At 44.0% G+C, this 22413-nt stretch overlaps 1 protein-coding gene across 3 annotated transcripts in view; it reads right to left on the reverse strand.

The window, feature by feature from the left end:
- LOC124797878 overlaps nt 1–22413 on the reverse strand; it is a 238443-nt gene that overhangs the window by 152009 nt on the left and 64021 nt on the right. The window lies entirely within an intron of this gene.

The raw sequence follows: 22413 nt of genomic DNA on the forward strand, positions 1-22413 counted from the left end.
CCTGCCTTGTGGTGGCGCTAGGTCTGCGATCACACAGTGGCGACACGCGGGTCCGACATGTACTAAATGGACCGCGGCCGATTTAAGCTACCACCTAGCAAGTGTGGTGTCTGGCGGTGACACCACAGTTAGATCGGTTACTGCTGCTAAAATAGCAAGTTATCAAGATTTAAGTGAGTTTGAACGTCGTCTTGGAGTCGGCGCACAAGTGAGGAGATACTGTGTCTCCGAGGTAGCGATGAAGTGCGGATTTTCCCGTACAGTCATTTCACAGACGTACCGTGAATATGAGGAATCCGGTAAAACATCAAATCTTCGACATAGCTGCGGCCAGAAAAAGATTTTGCAAGAACGGGACAAACGACGACTGAAGAGAATCGTTCAGCCCGACAGAAGTGTAACCCTTCCCCAAATTGCCGCAGATTTCAGCGCTGGGCCATCAACAAGTGTCAGCGTGCGAACCAGTCAAACGAAACATCTTCGATAACGACTTTCGGAACCGCAGGCCTACCCGTGTACCCTAGATGACTGCACGACACAAAGCTTTACGCCTCGCCTGGGTCCGCCAACACAGACATTGCAGATTATGTTCTAGGAGCTTCAGTCCGGAACCGCGCTGCTGCTACGGTCGCAGGTTCGAACCCTACCTCGGGCATGGATGTGTGTGATGTTCTTAGGTTAGTTAGGTTTAAGTAATTCTAAGTCTAGGGGACTGACGACCTCAGATGTTAAGTCCATAGTGCTTAGAGCCATTTGAACCATTTTTTTGGACTGATGATGACTGGAAACATGTTGCCTGGTCGGACGAGTCTCGTTTCAAATTTTATCGAGTGGAAGGACATGTACGGTTATTGAGAAACGTGGAGAATGTGCAGTTGGAATGATATGAAATTCCTGACACGTCTAAATACGACTCTGACTGGTGACACGTAAGTAAGCGTCCTGTCTGATCATCTACACCCATTGATGTCCATTGTGCCTTGCGTGGGAAATTCCAAATGGACAATGCGACAAGCCACATGTCCAGAATTGCTATAGAGTGGGTCCAAAAGCACTCTTCTGAGTTTAAACACTGCCGTTGGTCACCAAACTCTCCCGACGTCAACATTATTGAGCATATCTGGGATGCCTTGCTGTTCAGAAGAGATCTCCACCCCGTCGTACTCTTACGAATTTATGGGCAGCCCTGCAGGATTCATAGTGTCAATCCCCTCTAGCACCACTTCAGACATTAGTCGAGTCCATGCACCTCCTGTTGCGGCACTTCTGCCTGCTCGCGGGGTCCTACACTATTAGACAGGTGTACCAGTTTCTTGGCTCTTCGGTGTATAACATCATTCAACTTCAGACACTACCTGATCAATAGCATACGGCATCTATATCATCCGAAATCGACTACTAGATGTTGGGAGAGTATAAAAGGAGGGTGAGAGTATTGTTTGTCTGTAGGGAATCAGTGACAGCAGAATAGGTCGGGCAGGAGGGCTCAGTGACTTCGAACGTGGTTTAGTCATTGGATGCCAGCTCAGTAACAAATTCGTCAACGACATTTCGAGCCCTCCATGTCGACTGTGGAAGTTGAATTGCGAAACCAAGGCCATGCAGTCCTGAAAACTAAGACCGTCGAGGGCTGTGGAGGATGCTTGTAAAAACATCACATTACATCATCGGAAGAAATCACCTGCGACTTACTAAAAGCTATCCCCAGTAGAGCTGACACAATGCCTGCGCGTGGGCAATTAAACAAGAATGGTGAACAATGATCCAGTAGTTCCGGAGAAGCCGCACATTTCTGCAGTCGAAGCCAGGCAACGCGTAGGATGACGTAAAGAGCGACACCACTCGACATTAGATGCCTGAAAACATGTGATTTGGATTCACGAATCACGCTATGCTCTATTGCAAACCGTTGGAAGGGTTTGGATTTGACAAAAAGTCCGGAGAACTTCCCTGCCGTCATTTGTAATGCCAACAATGAAATACGGGGAGGTGGTGTTATGGTTTGGGCGTTTTTCGTTGTTAGAATGTGGTCCTCTTACTTCCCGTAAGAAATGCTAGAAGTGGAAGGATATGAACACATTTTGCAGCACTGCCTACAGTAGAGGAACAGTTGGAGGCGACAGTTGTCTGTATCAGCATGAAAATGCATCGTGCCATAGAGCAGCATCTGGGAGGCAATGGTTTCTGGACAATAACATTCCTGGAATGGACTGGCCGACGCAGAGTCACCACCTGAACCCAATGGACCATACACCAGCATCCAACATGACTATCTTCTTTGGTTTCGACTCTCGAGGAAGAATGGGCTGCCATTCCATCACAGACATGCAGACAGGTCACTGAAAGCGTTCACAGTAAATTCATCAGAAGGTCAAAGGGTGGACACACCCCACACTGATGTTCACGAAGAGAGGTATTAGGACATATTTTTTCACACAGTGTGTACTCTATCCGACCACAAAGTTACGAGACTGTTTCATTCCTGTCGTATTAGTGACATCAGCGCAGTAACTGCGGTGGCAGTTTGAACTAACAATTTTAAACAACGAGTTAGCTGTCAGCGGGCAGTGTTATGAAGTGGGTGTGCGGCTGCAGTGTGCAAGGTCGTTGTACCACACATCTGAATGTACACATATCAAAAAAAGTTTTGCAACACCCTGGTTCCCAACTCCTGAAGATAGACGTCGGCTGTGGATATTGTATCACAGACATAGTCCCTTTGACTGTTCAGAGATGTCACTATGCCCGTCCAAAGATGTAAACAACCATGTACGAGCAGCGCCCATTAGACGGAGGGGGTCCGACAGCCGATCAGTTCCAGTCATTTCACCAGGAAGGAGGTACATGGCTCGTGTTGTCTGTAGTTTAACAGTGCCTAGACGGTCAGTAACGCGGTTCGACCGCGTCCGCATTGTTACTTTGTGCCACGAATGATTCTCAACAGGGGGAGTGTCCAGGCCTCTCCGAGTGAACCAATGCGATGTTGCTCTAACATGGAGGAGATACAGAGAGACAGGAACTCTCGATGACATGCCTCGCTTAGGCCGCCCAAGGGCTACTACTGCAGTGGACGACCGCTGCCTACGGATTATGACTCTGAGAAACCCTGACAGCAAAGCCACCATGTTGAATATTGCTTTTCGTGCAGCCATAGGACGTCGTGTGCGCAATAGGCTGCATGATGCGCATGATGCGCAATTTCACTCCCGACGTCCATGGCGGTGTTCATCTTTGCAACCACGACACCATGCAGCGCGGTACTGATGGGCCCAACAAGATGCCGAAAGGACCGCTCAGGATTGGCATCACCTACGAATGTCGCATATGACTTCAACCAGACTATCGTCAGAGACGCGTTTGGAGGCAACCCGGTCAGGCTGAACGCCGTAGACACACTGTCCAGCGAGTGCAGCAAGGTGGAGGTTCCCTGCTGTTTTGGGGTGGCATTATGTGGGGTCGACGTACGCCGCTGGTGGTCATGGAAGGCGCCTTAATGGCTGTACAATACGTGAATGCCATCCTCTGACCGATAGTACAACCACATCGGCGGCATAGTGGCGAGGCATTCGTCTTTATGGACGGAAATTCGTGCCCCCATCGTGCACATCTTGTGAATGGCTTCCTTCAGGATAACGACATCGCTCGATTAGAGTGGCCGGCATGCTCTCCACAGACATGAACCCTATCGCCCGTCCCTGGGATAATTTCAAAGGGCTGTTTATGGACGACTTGACCCACCAACCACTCTGAAGGATCTACGCAGAATCGCCGTTGAGGAGTGGGACAACCTGGACCAATAGTGCCTTAATGAAGTTGTGGATAGTATCTAACGACGAATATAGGCGTGCATCAGTGAAAGAGGATGTGCTACTGGGTGTTAGAGGTACCGGTGTGTACAAGAATCTGGACCACCACCTCTGAAGGTCTCACTGCATGGTGGTACAACATGCAATGTGTGATTTTCATGAGCAATAGGAAGGGCGGAAATGATGTTTATGTTGATCTCTATTCCAATTTTCAGCACAGGTTCCACAACTCTGGGAACCGAGGTGATGCAAAACTTTTTTTGGTGTGTATTGTAACGAACTGAATATCTCGAAACCAAGATATTCCCCAGAATATTATGAACAGAAGAGTGCAAGCAAAGTTTGTTTCGCACTACTCGACTCCCGAACAAAAACAATGACGTGTCGACGCCTGCTGCGACTTGACTGCAACGCAAACACGTGGATCTTTCTTTTCTGGAAGAAACCATCGCGGTTGACGAGACCTGGTGTTATCAATATAAATGTAGCACAAAACGACTAAGTTCAGAATGAGTCTCTGGTAGCACAAACGATCAAGCTCAGAATGGGTCTCTGATGGTTCGCCAAAATCGAAGAAGGTGCAAATGTGACGCCCGAATGTAACAGCATCTGAAAGAACTACTTTCATGCACTGTTGTATGAACGTTCTGAATGTTGTACTCGATAAGATTGGACGTGGAAGGGGGGAGGGGGAACTTCTAGAACAACTGAAGCATTAAACCATCTTAATTATTAATTCAGTCTGGAAACTTTTTGCAGCGACGTGAAATAGGCCGCAAGCACTTTTCAGTGTGTGGCGGAGGATACTTTGTAGCAATATTACCGATTTTCTGTTCCATTATAGATTCGCGTACTGAATGAGGGAGAAGCCTCTGTACGTGCACGTGTCTTCCCTTTCTTTTTCTTGAGCTCCCAGCGAAAAGTATGCGACAATGGTAGCAAAACACTTCATGTCGAATGCCGATTCTCTGATTGTATACGGCGGTGTTTCGCAAAAACAACGTCGCCTTTTGCCAAATATTTTCATTTGAGTTTTGCAAGCATTTCAGTTACACTGTTGTGTTGGAACCACCACCCTTTTACTATCCTAGCAGGTTGTATCTGCACTGGTTTGCTGTCCGCTGTTATGCCTTTTTGACAAGAACTCCAAACGTAGAGCAACATCTAGAAATAGTTTCAGTAACTTGTTGCGTGGCATTCCCTTCAATGATATAGTGCACTTTCCCTTGAACTGACTTTACTTGTAAGTCCTCTTTCATATCACTATTTGGCTACAAGCAAGTACCTAAGGACTGTAACTTGGTATGCAACAGGGTGACTCAAGTAAGACGTAACACCCCTTTTAATTCGTAATACTCCTTTTATTTCGTGGGTGGTTCCAGATACCGCAACGAGGTTTCCCGCAGTTGACAGTATACTGAAGAGCTGGCAACGCTTTGTATGGATAATGCGCTAAACTTTGGTATCAACCGAGATATTGAAACAAATACGGTTTTTGTTTTAATGGAACAGTATAATTTTCGTAACTGCATTCAAAAGTCACAGTGACAAAGCGCTTGCTAATACTGACGTTGAAACCTTACGCAGGCTGCGTCGTCATACGCAGCAAGACAGACCTATGCTACCAATAAGGGGATTACATGGCAGTCGCATCTTGGTATTTTTTTATGTTTGTGGTTCGTGAAGATCAGTACTCAAATGTACCTCCCCAAAGCAGTTCGATGGAACTATCAAAAGTGTTCGAGAAAATCGGCTTTGAAGTTTCCGACCACTTTGAATGTGCCAGAATAAAGAAGATATTTGTGTGGCTCCCTTTGGTAGTGTGTTCGCTCGCTGCGTGGTGAATCTGCTTTCGAATCTTGGCGGAATCAAATTTTTAAACAGAGAAGCAAGTGACTACATGATATGCCATTGTAGGCTGTGACTTTTCGACGGCTAACATCGTCCGGCGTAGTTGGGGCTGTATGCTAGATTGCTTCTTCCAGTGATCCCCATAGAAAGAAATCAACAGAAGTCAAATCAAGGGATCTGGCCGTCCATTGTACTGAACAATTCCGTCCTACGCAATCATGTTCTCCAAGTGCCTCATATGGTGACAGATGATACGGGCGGAATTTGCGTCGATGCAAGGTGCGAATGACACTCATCCGACTGCTCCCACACTCCATGGCAAAAAGTCTCGTGACACTTCGCAGTCTGATTAGTATCGTAGCCAGAACAGCTTCTTAATTAGGTCTGTCAGTAGCAGTCTTCGCACTCTTCCACTGACGTTGAAGTTGCCTGGTCGCAGTAATGACCTAACAATTCGTTGCAATTGTGTGGCGCGACGGACAGCGACAATCATGATAGACATTCCTATACCGCCGCCGCGCACTTCTTTGACATTCGCCGTAGAAATGCTGCATGTACTTCTCCTCAGTGGTCGGTTTTCGTGCCAATTAATGGATGAGTATTAAGTTCCGATGTGTTTGTTACCGTGCTCTGTGCGGCGAACAACAAAAAATGGTTCAAATGGCTCTGAGCACTATGGGACTTAACTTCTGAGGTCATCAGTCCCCTAGAACTTAGAACTACTTAAACCTAACTAACCTAAAGACATCACACACATCCATGCCCGAGGCAGGATTCGAACCTGCGACCGTAGCGGTCTTGCGGCTCCCGACTGTAGCGCCTAGAACCGCTCGGCCACACCGGCCGGCGGCAAACAACAAAATTTCCAAAAAAATGGCTATATTTCGCTATATAACAGCACTGGCACACCCAGAAAATCAACCTCACCACAACTGAATGTAATGCATCTGATGTTGGCAACGTGGTGCCGAAACGCGTTGTGGTATTTAAATGCTCTCAAAGACAAAAAAATTAAAAAATTAAAAATAAAAAACGACGGTGCACTACGAAGGAGCTACGAAAATTGATCAGAAATTGATATTCATACAGTTACTGATTGAATATGCAACATTGCAAGCTTTGGCGGCCGACGGATGAAGTGTGTGTCGCCGTAGCGCAGTATTACCGCGTAGCGGGCAGGGATAGTAAACAGGGAAGATGTCGACATCACGACACAAAGCCTTTGTGAATTTCGTTCCGTGTATTCAGTTGGACAGCAAATGTCTCTCTCAGACAGGAGCGTGACAAATACACCCCGATGTCACTTTTGAGAAAGGACACGAAGTTAGGCTCAAAGAAGCCGGTTGGAGTAATCGACGAATTGCTCGACATTTGGCTAGGAACGATGGGTCTTCTCGACGATGTTGGCAGGAATGGGTGAAAAACGGCCGAGCACAGCGTCAAGAAGGAAGCGGTCGACCTAGGGAGACGACTGAGCAACCGTCAGAGAGGCACTCACAGCCCCGGATTCACCATTATCATCGATCCGTCGGGCAACTGGTGTTTTCAGCGGCCACAAGGACCATTAATAGGCGGCTGACAGAAATGGGACTGAGTTCACGCCGCTCCTTGCGCCGAATACCTTTGAGTGTACACCAAAAAGCTCGTCTGCTGAGGTGTCGGGTACATTCGGCCTGGAACCGGAGTAGAATTGTCTTCAGTGATGATTCCCGCTTCGAAGTGAGCCCTGATAACCAGCGAGAACGTGTATATAGACGCCCCAGCCAATGGTGGGACAACAACCTGCCTGTCGCCCGCCATACACTCCGACAGCCAGGCGTGATGGTCTGGCGTGCCATTCCATTTCATAGCAGGTCACCTTTGATTGGCATCCGCGGCTCACAACACGGTGATATGTCGACGATATTCTGCGCCGCGTTTTGTTGCCCTTCATTCCAAGCTACCCCAGTCTTAACTTTTCAGCAAGACAAGTGCTTGCCAAGTCCTACCTTGGGCAACAAGGTCACCGGATCTCTCCCCGATTGAGAACGTTTGGAGCATTATGGGCAGGTTCTTGCAAGCGGCTCGGCAGGTCGACCTTCTAGCCCCCCCCCCCCCCCCCCCCCAACTGCACAGAATTTCGCGCGATATCCCTCAGGACATCCAACAGCTGTATCAATCAATGCCAAGGCGAAGAACTGCATGCGTAAGGGCCAGAGGTTGACCAACAAGTTATTGACTTGCTCAATTTGTGAAGCCCTTTCTCTTGAATAAATCCTCCAATATCTCTCAAATTTTTCTTGTAGATACAATACCCATTTCCGTCCCATTCGGATTATTCCTTCGCGGTGAGTCATTTTTATTTTATTTCATTTTTTTTGTTGTCTTAGACTTTATTAGTATGAAGTGAATCAAGCAGCAGAAATTATGTTACAAACTGACTCTACACCAACAAGGGTCTCAGTTCAATCTATATATGTTTTCTTGACTAATGTGCTCTTCGCGGCAGACTACACACTCTGTTACGAGGGAGAAGGATTAGGGTTTGACGTCACGTCTCCGACGAAGTCATCAGAGACAGAGCACAAACTTTCCAAAGGAAACGTTCTAGGTGTCAGAGTGGGATCCGAACAGCCATCCTCCTGAATGCGAGTCCTGTCTCTTACCGCTAAGCCACCTCGCTCGGTTGTTCTGTTACGAAACTCTTATATTTGTCTCTCTTGGTCTGAAATAACATCACGTGCATTCTTTCACGTAAGTCTCGTGAATCTTTCTCGTGGTGCCAAAAAAAAAAAAAAATCGTCGAGTGTCTTTCGGACGCAGTGGGGTTCTTGAGAGTGTGCATGCATGCTCGATCCTCTCGGGGCATCTGAGAGTTCCTTTTCATAACTGGACAATACCTGCGAATTGCCCGAGAACAAAGAACGCTAGAACGGCATCTGCTTCTTTTGTGCGGCGGGGTTTCGATCGCGGACGACTCCCTGGAGGCCAGCACACGAGCCCATTGTTCCGCTCCAGCTTTGAAGCTGCCTCGTTATTGCTGATTGAGAGTCTGCAAGCAGCTCTCGTAAAAAAGGATGGCGCTACGAGGCTGAGGGGCCCAGCAAGGGCAGCAAAGATAGTATATGCGCAACATCTTGACGTCACAAGCGCTGCGTGCATACGATGCATATACAGGGTATTACAAAAAGGTACGGCCAAACTTTCAGGACACATTCCTCACACACAAAGAAAGAAAATATGTTATGTGGACATGTCTCCGGAAACGCTTACTTTCCATGTTAGAGCTCATTTCATTACTTCTCTTCAAATCACATTAATCACGGAATGGAAACACACAGCAACAGAACGTACCAGCGTGACTTCAAACACTTTGTTACAGGAAATGTTCAAAATGTCCTCCGTTAGCGAGGATACATGCATCCACCCTCCGTCGCATGGAATCCCTGATGCGCTGATGCAGCCCTGGAGAATGGCGTATTGTATCACAGTCGTCCACAATACGAGCACGAAGAGTCTCTTCATTTGGTACCGGGGTTGCGTAGACAAGAGCTTTCAAATGCCCCCATAAATGAAAGTCAAGATGGTTGAGGTCAGGAGAGCGTGAAGGCCATGGAATTGGTCCGCCTCTACCAATCCATCGGTCACCGAATCTGTTGTTAAGAAGCGTACGAACACTTCGACTGAAATGTGCAGGATCTCCATCGCGCATGAGCCACATGTTGTGTCGTACTTGTAAAGGCACATGTTCTAGCAGCACAGGTAGAGTATCCCGTATGAAATCATGATAACGTGCTCTATTGAGCGTAGGTGGAAGAACATGGAGCCCAATCAAGACATCACCAACAATGCCTGCCCAAAAGTTCAAAGAAAATCTGTGTTGATGACGTGATTGCACAAATGCGTGCGGATTCTCGTCAGCCCACACATGTTGATTGTGAAAATTCACGTTGGAATGAAGCCTCATCCGTAAAGAGAACATTTGCACTGAAATGAGGATTGACACATTGTTGGATGAACCATTTGCAGAAGTGTACCCGTGGAGGCCAATCAGCTGCTGATAGTGCCTGCACACGCTGTAGATGGTGCGGGAACAACTGGTCCTCCCGTAGCACTCTCCATACAGTGACGTGGTCAACGTTACCTTGTACAGCAGCAACTTCTCTGACGCTGACATTAGGGTTATCGTCAACTGCACGAAGAATTGCCTCGTCCATTGCAGGTGTCCTCGTCGTTCTAGGTCTTCCCCAGTCGCGAGTCATAGGCTGGAATATTCCGTGCTCCCTAAGACGCGCCGATCAATTGCTTCGAACATCTTCCTGTCGGGACACCTTCGTTCTGGAAATCTGTCTCGATACAAACGTACCGCGCCACGGCTATTGCCCCGTGCTAATCCATACATCAAATGGGCCTCTGCCAACTCCGCATTTGTAAACATTGCACTGACTGCAAAACCACGTTCTTGATGAACACTAACCTGTTGATGCTACGTACTGATGTGCTTGATGCTAGTACTGTAGAGCAATGAGTCGCATGTCAACACAAGCACCGAAGTCAACATTACCTTCCTTCAATTGGGCCAACTGGCGGTGAGTCGAGGAAGTACAGTACATACTGACGAAACTAAAATGAGCTCTAACATGGAAATTAAGCGTTTCCGGACACATGTCCACATGACATCTTTTCTTTATTTGTGTGTGAGGAATGTTTCCTGAAAGTTTGGCCGTGCCTTTTTGTAACACCCTGTATATGGCTGTTGTGTATTATATACAGATCGTGAGTGGGAAATTTTGAGCTGTTTATGGGCAATCTGGATGCCTTATTGTGCTATCTGTCAGACAGCAGCAAACAGTTGATAGCCTGTGGTGACTTCAGTGTAGATTTTCTAAAGGATTCTTATTAGAAGAACGATCTGGAAATCTTATTTGGATTCTACAATTTGGTCTTAGTAATTAACTTTCTAACAAGGGTGGATAAAGACAGTAGGAATCTCAAAGCAAGAAAATACGAGTAACTGTTTAATCAGTAACAAATGCTGCCTTTGATCATGATGCACAGTTAGTGAGGATCTATAACAAACTGCCTTACAGTATGAATTCTCCGTGGTGGAAATCAGTTACAAAAATTGATCAGTCAAAGGTAAATCATTTTAAGAACAGCTTACAGAAGATGACCTGCAACGTAATTTATAATGAACCATATGCTTCCGTAAAATTCAATCTATTCCATGACATAGTCATATCACTATTAGAAAATAAGCTAATCACCAAGGACACGAAAGAGCTATGTAAAAAAAAAAAAAGGAAAGGGAAAGAAAAATGGTTCACTAGAGGGATTAAAGTGTCTTGTGAAAAGAAAAGGAAAATGTATCTTTTGGCAAGAGTAAGTAGGGATCCTGAGCTAGTTGCACACTACAACTACTACTACTCAGAATTACTAAGAAAGGTTATCAAAAAAATCAAACATCATGCACATTATGTCACTAATCAGTACTTCCGACAACAGTCTTACAATTTCTTCGAAGCATGATAAAACATTAGTTGAAACTTGTGTCTTCACAAACATAAACACAAAAAAACCAAACAGAGAGACAAGCAAAATCCGGGAAAATAGGAGACAGCAACCTTTCTCCACGGGTAGTGGACACAAAACTGGGCAATATAAAGAGAAGAACGGGTAAAAATACACGTGTATTATCCCATACATTTGTAATACGAGGGTCATTCTTAAAGTAATAACCGATTTGCAATGGAATAAGAGAAACTTTATTTGTGAACATAAATTATATCACAAAGTACAATATGAACATGTTTTCATTTTCCAACAGTCACATTTGACAAGTCATGGCATTGGATCCCAGCATCAAAGAACTCTGCTGTTTACCGTCAAACCAGTTAGTAACAGTTTCTTTCAACATAACATCATTTTTCAAGTGCTTTCGACCAAGAAATTGCTTCAGTTTTGGAAACAGATGCGAGTCTGATGGTGCTAAGGCAGGGCTGAAAGCCGGATGATCCAGTAATTCCCAATGGAACTCGTCCAGCTGCGTCTTTCTTCTTGCCGAAAAGTGAGGCTGAGTATTGTCATCAAGCGAGACGGCGCAATGTTCAGCACACTAGACTTGTATTCGGGGTGGGGACTACGGTTAAAACCCCCGTCCGGCCGTCATGATTTAGGTTTTCCGCGATTTCCCTAAATCGCTTCAGGCGAATGTCGGAATGGTTCCTTTGAAAGGGCATGGCCGACATCCTTACTCTCTTCCTCTCATCCTCCCGTAATACGATGGGATCGAAGACCTCACCGTTTGGTCCTTGCCCCCCCCCCCCCCCCCCCACCCCGCGGAAGCAACAAACCAGCCGAGCATTGTCGTGGTCGTGAAGCAGAAAGACGCCGCTAGACAGCAGTCCCCGGAGGCGATTTTTAATATCACGCCTAGGCTTCACAGTCCCTCTCAGCATATATTGTCATTCCTCTTGGCAAAAAGTGTAACAGAAGAATGCCTTTCCGGTCCCAAAATAAAATAATGGCCATGAATTTCCGCGTTGAATATTCTTGTTTGCATTTTCGTGGTTTCGTCGGGGAGTTTGAATGCTGCCACTCACTGGACTGACTTTTATTCTCTGGAGTGTAATGCACAATCCACGTTTCATCGCAGGTCACAATCTGACTCAAGAACTCGTTACCGTTCTTGTGACATCGCTCCGAAACGGACAAAGGAAGAACCTGGTTTCGCGAACTGCCGCATCAACTTTTTGTGTCAAGTCTTCATTCATGACAGTAGGCCATACAAATCTCTCTTCATCGTGAACATTTTTCTTTCCTTTATTAAGCATCCTACACTATTTACTCACATTTCCATCATTTATTACCTGCACCAAAAAATTCGACAATCTGCCGGTGAATTTCACTAGGACGATTTTGTTTTGCATATAAGAACCGAATAACTGAGAACACTTCGCAATCGGCGGGACTGACATAGCGACAAACGGAGCAGTGTAACCATACAAGCAACACCGGCAGAGACGTGAAACGTAATGGCGGCGCAGTGAGGGACTGGCCAAGAGTTGTCAATGCGTGGACACGATGCGCTATCGGTGCATTATTAATGATTGGAATTGGGACTCTACAACTAACAAAGTGCAGAAAAAACTGAAACACTAAACTAAAACACACTACAAAATTACATACATATCTTTGAAAATGCTCCATCGGAGTTGTATTAATGTCCACTAATGGATGGCTGTATATTTTCGATCAGATGGTGTGTTTTGCGTTTTGCATATTCTTTGTTTGGTTAAATTCGAAAATAAGAATGTGAATATCATAAGATAAAGCTGTTTATATACTAGACCATATTTCCTAGCGGTACGTACGACACCCGAGTATCTGCCCCAGGCGGCAATTTCGGGATGCGCCAGATTCATGTTCTTGAAGAAAAAAACCTTGTTTCACAAAGCGTCTAGCATCTAGCGCACGTTCGATCGATTATTCATATGATTTTGAAATGCATCCCTGGTGGTATTTGAACACATTCTAAATTGATTTTTGAATGAATCATAAGTTGATTTTTGACTGCGTGCATAGAATACGTGATGTCGCTGCCAAGGGAATCCCCATCGCGTCTGGAAATGAAAATCTTTCCCGCAGACAAAAGACGACGACGCTGTACGAACTGAACCGAATAAACTCGAACGACTGGATGCCAATCACTGTTTGTTTATGTGGTTGATTGGGTGTGCGAATTATCAGCGTTGTTATAATTACTAGCGACATCTACAGAGTGAGACTACCAGAGTTGAAATAAACGACTAACAGGTAAGAAAGATTACATATTAATCTTTTCAGTGTATCCAAGCAAATGAAATTTCGACAACAATTTCTTGCCAGATCGCTACACTACGACGGGCCAGTTGTACAGTCCCTGCTTAGCTGCCGCTTTAAGTTCTACTCTCCGAATAGCGCGGAAAATGTGTTGCTTATTCCGTTTTATCTAACAGACAGTGACAAAATAGAGGTAATCAAATCGAGAAACCATATCAGTCTTGGATGCTACTCGTATTAGCACCTTTTTCTGTATTAGACAATGACATTTTAATTTTTCATGTAGGAAAACGTTTGACGAACTTTCACAGAAAGGAATGCACGCCATGTAAATCTGTAGCAAGATCAGAGAGGAAAAAATGCTGGAACTTAAGGATTGAAGAAACTGGTACTGTCTTGCTTGTCACTTGTCTTTATTGGTTTGATGTCTCCTGTATTTAATTTTATGTGACACAAAAAGGAAGTTATTAACTAATGGGAAATGAAGAGTGGAAATTTTCTGTAGAGTTCTTACTCTACTGTTTACAAATAATCCCACAAGACATTTTAACTTCCACTATCCTAAATATAGGTTTGATGGCTGCCATTACAAAATATATTGTTGTGACTGGTTGGTTGCACCTCCCCATGTCATTCTATCCTGTGCCACCTTCTTCACCTCCCAGTAACTACCGCAACCTACATCCTTCTGAATCAGTGTATTTATCCCTTGGTCTCCCTCTACGACTATTACCCCCCGCACTTTCCCGCCAAACTGGTGATCCCTTAACGTGTCCTACTAACATATCCCTTTTTCTAATCAAGTTGTGCCACAAATTCCTCTTCTCCCCAATTCTATTCAATACCTCCTCATTAGTTACGTGATTTACCCATCAAATATTCAGTGTTCTTCCGTAGCACTACATTTCGAACGCTTCTATTCTCTTCTTGTCTAAACTATTTATCGTCCATGTTTCACTTCCATATATGGCTACACGCCAGACAAATATTTCGTAAAAGACTTCCTGACAAATCCATGCTCAATTTTAAGAAATTTCTCTTCTTTGGAAACGCTTTCCTTGACATTGCCAGTCTACATTTTATATCCTCTCTACTTCGACCATCATTAGTTATTTTGCTCCTCAAATGGCAAAATTCATCTACTACTCTAAGTGTCTCATTTTCTAATCTAATTTCCGCAGCATCACCTGATTCAATTCGACTACATCCAGTTCTCCTCGTTTTGCTTTTGTTCATGTCCGTCTTTTATCCTCCTTTCAAGAAACTGGCCACTCCATTCAACTGCTCTTCTGTTTCTGACAAAATTATAATGTAATCGGCCGACCTTAAAGTTTTTATGTCTTCTTCTTGGATTTCAATTCCTACTTCAAATTTTTTCTTTTCTTTCCTTTACTGCTTCCTCAATATAAAGACCGAATAATATCGGAGGCTGGCTACAATTGTGTCTCACTCTCTTCTCAACCACTGCTTCGCATTCATGCCCCTCGACTCTTATAGCTGCCATCTGGTTTCTGTACAAATTGTAAGCAGCCTTTCGCTTCCTGGATTTTACCCCTGCCACCTTCAGAATTTCATTTAGTGTATTCCAGTCGACATTGTCAAAAACTTTCTCGAAGTCTACAAATGCTATAAACGTAGGTTATTCTTCCCTTAATCTATCTTCTAAGTCGTAGGGCCAATAGTGCCTCGTGTGATCCACTGTTTTCTATGGAATCCAAACTGATCTTCCCCGAGGTCTGCTTCTACCAGTTCTTCCATTCGTCTGTAAAGATTTCGTGTTAGTATTTTGCACCTGTGAGTTTTAAAGTGATAGTTCCGTAATTTTCACACCTGTCCACGCCTACTTACTTTGGGGGTTCGAATTGTAACTTTTTTTTTTTTTTTTTTTTTTTTTTTTTTTAAGTCTGAGAGTATTTGGCCTGTCTCATACATCTTGCTCACCAAATGGTAAAGTTTTCACATTGCTGGCTCTCCCACGGGTGTCAGTAGTTCTAATGGAATTTCGTTTACTCCCGGGGCCTTGTTTCGACTTAGATATTTCAGTGCTATACCAAATTCTTCACACAGTAATATATCTCCCATTTCATCCTCATGTACGTCCTCTTCCATTTCCATACTCTTGCCCTCAAAATATTCACGTTTGAATTCCACAGAGCGAAATACAGTGATATGCGATAGAAGAATGCTATGTGAAGTGGCGTGGTATTGCACTTCGGCAAGTCCAAATAATGTTTTGCATTTCATCGAACATATATGTTTTATATATCAAACTCTTCAGAAGAATGTGCGCTACAAAAGGAACATATTTTTGAAAAATGGATTTCATTAAATTTTTGACGTCCTATCTCAAACGCTCGAGAGGGTGGGGCGGGCACCGCTATCAAGCTTTTGCCCCAGTTCGGAAATATCGTAGATCTGGGGCTGGATTCATTTCATCACTATTGCTACCATGACTGCTTCTATACTCCGTTAATCACAAGAATATACCTGATGCAAACAAACACAGACGTGATGATTGGTCAGCAGCCGTAACTCTCGTAAACTGCTGTTGTTCTGCTCTTGGAAGCAGGTCCAAATTATGTAATCGCTATCTTATTACTATGTCACTGTAAATGAAACTTTAAGTCATTCTGATGAATTAACAGCCATCAAAATTGTTCTTAATCATAATTTAGCTAAGAAATTTTTATTTCAAAAATCGTGTACATTCACACTCTCTGTAAGCGCAGATTGTGCTCCGACTGTCCCGCTGTTCACATGAACCCCAAAAATGGATGACTCTGCTTCCTGCTTCGTAGTGAAAAACGCACGCGGAACGCCGTTAATGGCTAGAAACAGGATGATCTTAATGTTTTTCACAACATTACAGAGGAAAATCAGCAACGCGATGTAATAAATATATGCAAGAAAATTTTGCTTTCATTTGCAGCATAGTCGACAGCGTCGTAGATAGTTGTGGTGGGCGGCGGTCCGAAACCCGCTATGATCTACAATTTCTTTTTGTTCGGTTTGAATGCCTAAATCATTCAAATATCAGATGTATCAAATATGTGGTAATTAACTCATACTTAACACCGTTTTTTCAAGAAAAATGTACGTCTCCTAGTTTCTAATTACATATCACAGGCATAATTCTAGTTTTCATTGCAAACACACACTCTTAATTATCGATATATTATAAGAGATTGTTCAAGATTTTGAAGTTAAGAAAGCATTACACAATTAAATTTTTTGGAGAAAAACGAAAAATTATATACTCTTCGACTGAATATGCCCATTGTTTTATGGGGCAGTTGTTGTCTCACACGAGCCCGAATGATAAGGAACATGGAAAACAATAATTTTCACGGAGTCGAGCACACTGTACAAATGCTGCACTTCTACAGCTGTCACGGCAATCTGAACCCAACAGAACTGACGTGGAGCCAAGTTAAGGAATATGTCACGAGAATAACAAGACATTTAAGTTGTCGAACTTACTGGAACTAATGCACGGAGCTTGGCGACACGCACTGCCGAAGGATGGCGAATTACAGAACAGCGCGTCATAAAAGAGGAGGAAATGTGGACTTTTTGGTAGCTTGAGATTCTATTGCTGATCGGCTCGCTATCAACGTAGCAGTACTCCAATATACCACATTCCTCGGAGTCCGATACGGAAGAAGTTCGGAGGTTACCAGACGACTGACTGTAATCCTCCAGTGGCTCCAATAAAGCAGTGCACTTTTACGGCGCACATAGCTCATGCAGAAATATTACGCCTTTTAAAATCAGGAATATTGATCTCTTGTTTTTAATTACAGTACTATGTTAGCTAAGATCGAGAGCATGTTATTTTTACCAGCAGAATACCCATGAAGCGTATCGCCTGAGTTTTACCATTATTTCCTTCTGTTCATAGCATATTGTTCTCAGCTCGCCTCTATTCGCGTCTTTATTACGGATTTTCATATCATTGCAGGTTAGTTGGACCAGGTGGCTAGCCAGTGCTTTCCAAGTTAAATGCGCTGGTGAAGCTGTTGTCCCGTACTATCGCTGAGTCGATGTACGCGTAACGCACAGCATAAAACGTATCCTCATTATCGTACTTGACGGTACTCCGGACAGCTTGGCTTCTGCTCCACGTGAAACGAAATCCAGTGAGGTTCCAGCAAACGCGGAAGAGAACATGGTGCAATGTTTACACGAGGTTTCTTCTTATGATGAACGGAGTATTGCGAACACAGGAGTACATTACTCGGCAACAGAAAACACTCTCGATTGCGCTGCTCTACGTTAAGTGACAGTTGGAGTATACATACGCCTGCGCGAGGAGATACCGTTGACGGACAAGTTCCGCGTCTCGTTTCAGTGGCGCATGGCGGAAACAGCCAGGCAACTGCTTCGGCATCACTCGTGTAACATCGGGTCGGCTCGGCTCGGTTCGGTTCAGCTCTGCCTGGCTGGCAGCCGCGGGCCACACGTGCGCGGGCGCGCAAATTCGGCGGGACTTAATTTGTCCCCGTAATTAGTTGGATGAGCCGCACATTAGGTGGCCCCGAGTCCCGGATGGAAACATTAGCGTCGTCCCTGCCGTGCGCTGCTGCCGATAATTTGATCGCCTGCGGTCGTCGATAGGAGCGGCGACGGTGCGGCCCGCTGTGGCCTGCGAACCCCGGATAGCGGTCCGCCGGCCGAATCCTGCTGCGAGCCCCAGGTAACCCTGCTGGATACAACAGAACGCCACTGCCGGACTCGGCTCTTTACGGGCAGCCATCTCACTGATGACATCAGTTGTGCTTCAGGCGCCGAGAATTAGCGGGCTGTTGTTAATGAAATGACGCGTGCACGGGGGGGGGGGGGGGGGGGGGGGGGGGCAGTTAACGAGCTGCTGCTGCAGTGTGTATACGGGGGAACGATCACTTGAGCACGGTCTCAGTGATGGCAATAGATTGAGAGTTCTTTAAAAGGCAGATAGTATTGAAACAAGGGCTTCAAATGTCATTTCCTCGATCTGTTCTTTTATTCTCAGAATACTTGAATACTGATAAGTGTAACCAACGGCTGTATAGTGTAACGGGACATCGTCCTCTAGCATTATTTTTCCTCGACAGTAGTTGTCGATGCTTGTATTATTTTTCGAATTTTGGACACGTCAGTATTATCTCAGGTGCTTTTCTGAAAACTTTCATATACTTTTATACACAGTATGTTACATTTCAAGCTAAAATTTATGAAAAGTAATTATTTTGGATGTTATGATCGATATGTACTAGTTTAGAATGTACAGTTAATATTTTTTTTACAAACATATGAAATTACGAATTATTTGGCACCCTTAACATTTCTATTATTAATTATGCAATCTAGTACTGTTTACTATGTTTATTTCTGGATTCATTTATAAAACAATAATCGAAAATAACAGTAATTCATTTCTCAAGAAAGATTGTAAACCCTTTGGAATGTTGTTATTTCCGCCGAGAGAGACAGTAGTAAGCACGCCTCTGATGCAATCGGACGTATTTTTGTATTTTGTGCGCACAATGCAATTTCGGTGTTGTTAATGTGAAAAATCAAAAGACTATGATATACTAAAATGTGACAAAATATATTAACATTCTGCAACAACAATCTTCAAATTTGTTTAGATCCATACAACCATGAGAACCTAAAATGTGACAATTTTAGCTTCAAGAATCAGACCCCTAGACAAGAAGAACTGGAGCCAACTTTACATGAAATGATTAGTAAACTAGAAAGTTTATCGTAATCTTCGCTCCTCTCAAATCTTAATAAAAGACTAATGTTGACAACAGCTGCAATTTGGAAGGAGGGGGTAGATTACAATAGTAATCCGTCGTCGTTTCTCCAAAAAAATGCCACCAGTTTCGACGCCAAAAGGCATCACCTTCAGGCCCCAAGTGTAATCTGCCATCAACATACGAACCACAATGACAGAGACCAAAGTAGTCTTCAAATGGAAATAGTACAACTTATTAAGCATGCACGCTAGCATGCGCAACCAAAAAAAGGCGAGTGCAGCGGGGCCAAAATCAACTAGATTTCGTTATCGGTGACAAGCCCACCAACGGCCAGACGACGCTGATGGCACATATGCTTGTGGCCTGAGGATGACGCTTTTTGGCGTTGAAACTGGTAGTGTGTTTTGAATAGATGATGTTGGATTACAGTGCAGGTGTTTATTTCAGTTATATTATTCAAGTACTTCCTGTCTGGCTGCTATCCTACTGTTCATGATGGATTACCACAGAGTTTATTCTCAGAGATTTTCTATGCAACAAGATTTTGTATTAAATGTTGGCTGGTGGCATGCTAGGAGAACTATTTTAAAGTTGGGTAATAAAGCGAAGATGGCAGTTTATGACTTGGTATGTGATTTTACAGGTCTGGAGAATTACCAGAAGAGTTTGTTAAATGCATGATAGAACCATTACCTAAAAACCCAGGTCCAAGGGCGTGTGAACAATAAATATAGAGACAATTATCTGAAGACCGGTACGGTTTTAGAAAAGGTGTGGGAACAAGAGAAGCAATACTGGCACTGAGGCAAGTGATAGAGAAACAGCTGAAGAAGGGCAAGAGTATATTGATAATATTTGTATATCTTTATAAAGCATTTGACATTGTCAGCTGGAATGTACTATCGACAATCATGAATCGTCTTTAAAAGAGAAGACTTGTACCGGGCGAACATTATAAAACCGACAAACTGGAGGGATGGATTCCTGATTGGAAATGGAGGAGAAAAGGTCTATAAAATGTGTCCCGAAATGGACGGTGTGCATTCAGTGTCAGGTGATAGGGATAGTAGTGGTTGTAACGCAGAATACACATAATCGTACTTTGGCTTAGACCATGTTGGTAGGCCAGTTGCCTGGAGCTTCTACTAGGGTTCATCTTAATACCCTGTAGAACCCAGCTCTCCAAAACTGATGCACGCACAGCCTGTCACCTGCCTGCACGTTCGTCTGTCTGAAAGGACCCATCACCACACAAATGCCCAGCAAGGGCTTGAAATGTTGTGTGATGTGGTTGGTGTCTGTGGAGGTACTTGTTTTGGTATAGCGGTGCTGCCTCTCGACTGTCTCCATCTGCTTGGCCGTACACAAACACCATCTCGGATTGTTCCCGACATGAATACTGGGCTATTCTCCTGCTTACAATACGCTGTGTCAATCACATAGCCTGTAACACCCAAGGAACACGATGCATGTGGTCAGAGGAAATGTCATTCAACATCGCCATCTACTGTGGCAACGATGCATTTCAGGACATATGTTCAAAGGACCTTTCTTCCTCCAATTCAATCAGAAACCCGTCCCTGCAGTTTGTCGGTTTTATTAATGTTCACCCGATATATAACACCCACATTCGTGAAATCGTAGTAGTTCACTGCGGTAATAACGCAGAACCAGCTAGGATGCGAAATGGGTACGGCAAGGTTGCTCCTTATTCACATACTTATTCAGTCTGTGCAGACAGAAGGCAAACGACAGGATGAGAGGAGAAGAAAACATATGAGTAAAAATTCATGGAGATAAGGTAAGACATGCAGAGATTTTCCGATGATACAGCAATAATTGCAAAAAGTTAAGGAGGCCAAAGAAAAATTCCTGAACCCAATGGATAGAATAAGAGAGGATGAATTCTATATTATAATAAACACACATAAAACAGAAGCTCTAGTCTGCAGTAGAAATAAAGAAAGCAAGACTGTGGTAAAGTTGAAAAATGAAACAACTGAGGAAGTGAAATCAGGAGTGATGGAAGAAGCTACAAGGAGATAATATGCAGAATTTCCCAGGCCAACAATGCTGTTTATAAGAAGAAAAACATATTCACTACAAAGAATGTAAATGTTGAAGACCTACGTGTGGAGCAGTGCAACATACTGCAACGAAGGTTGGTCGATAGAAGTGAGAGAGGAGAATCGTTGCAATCGAAACATTGTGCTACAGAAGAATGAAGAAAATCAGCTGGAGAGAAATGATTACGAACGAAGAAGTTAGAGCAAGAGAAAAGATGCTTCAGGAAACATTTAAAAAGAAGAAGAACTGAGCTGATGGGCCATACAGTCCGACATGATGGTCTGTTGAAAACAATAACTGAGGGAGCAACAGACGGCAGAAATTACAGACGAAGACGAAGACTGGAGTGCATTAAACAAATAATGGAGGACATGAATTGTCCTTCATACTAAGAGCTGGCACGATACGCGCACAAGCGAGAAGAATTGGGAGTTGCTGACAACCAGCCTCACAGTTGCTGACTAAGAGAGAGAGAGAGAGAGAGAGAGAGAGAGAGTGTGAGAGAGAGAAAGGGAGATTGCTTAAACAAGATTAAATCACTTAGCACTAAGATGGAGTTTACAGTCTACCAAAAAGATTAGAATGTTGACTTGTTTTTGTCTCGTAATTGTCCTTATAGTATTATTTATTTATTTTTGTTTGGCCTTTTGTTAACAAACTATTAAGACACAAACGACGTACATTAAGCATAACATTAAGATGAGCTGAATCATCACTTCAGATATAAAATTTACCTAGCTAATTGTACACATTAAAATGACACAGTGTCGTTGCAATTTATCACAGATAATGAAAATAACAGATATTAGATAAGTGACTGCGTACACTACTCTTGTCCGTCCTCTTTTGGAGTACTGCTGCGCGGTCTGGGATCCTTACCAGATAGGATTAACGGAGTACATCAGGGAAGTTCAAACAAGTGCAGCTCGTTTTGTATTATCGTGAAATAGGGAAGAGAGTGTCAACTGACATGACGCAGTATTTGAAGTCGCATCATCAAAAAATGGCGTTTTTCGTTGCGGAGGACTTTTCTCATAAAATTTCAATCACCAACTTTCTCCTCCCAAAGCGAAAATATTTTTTTGACGCCGACCTGCGCAGGGAGAAACGACCATCATAATAAAAATAAGGGAAATCGGGGCTCG

This window comes from Schistocerca piceifrons, chromosome 5, assembly GCF_021461385.2.
Source record: "Schistocerca piceifrons isolate TAMUIC-IGC-003096 chromosome 5, iqSchPice1.1, whole genome shotgun sequence".
In the NCBI taxonomy this organism is placed as follows: Eukaryota; Metazoa; Arthropoda; class Insecta; order Orthoptera; family Acrididae; genus Schistocerca; species Schistocerca piceifrons.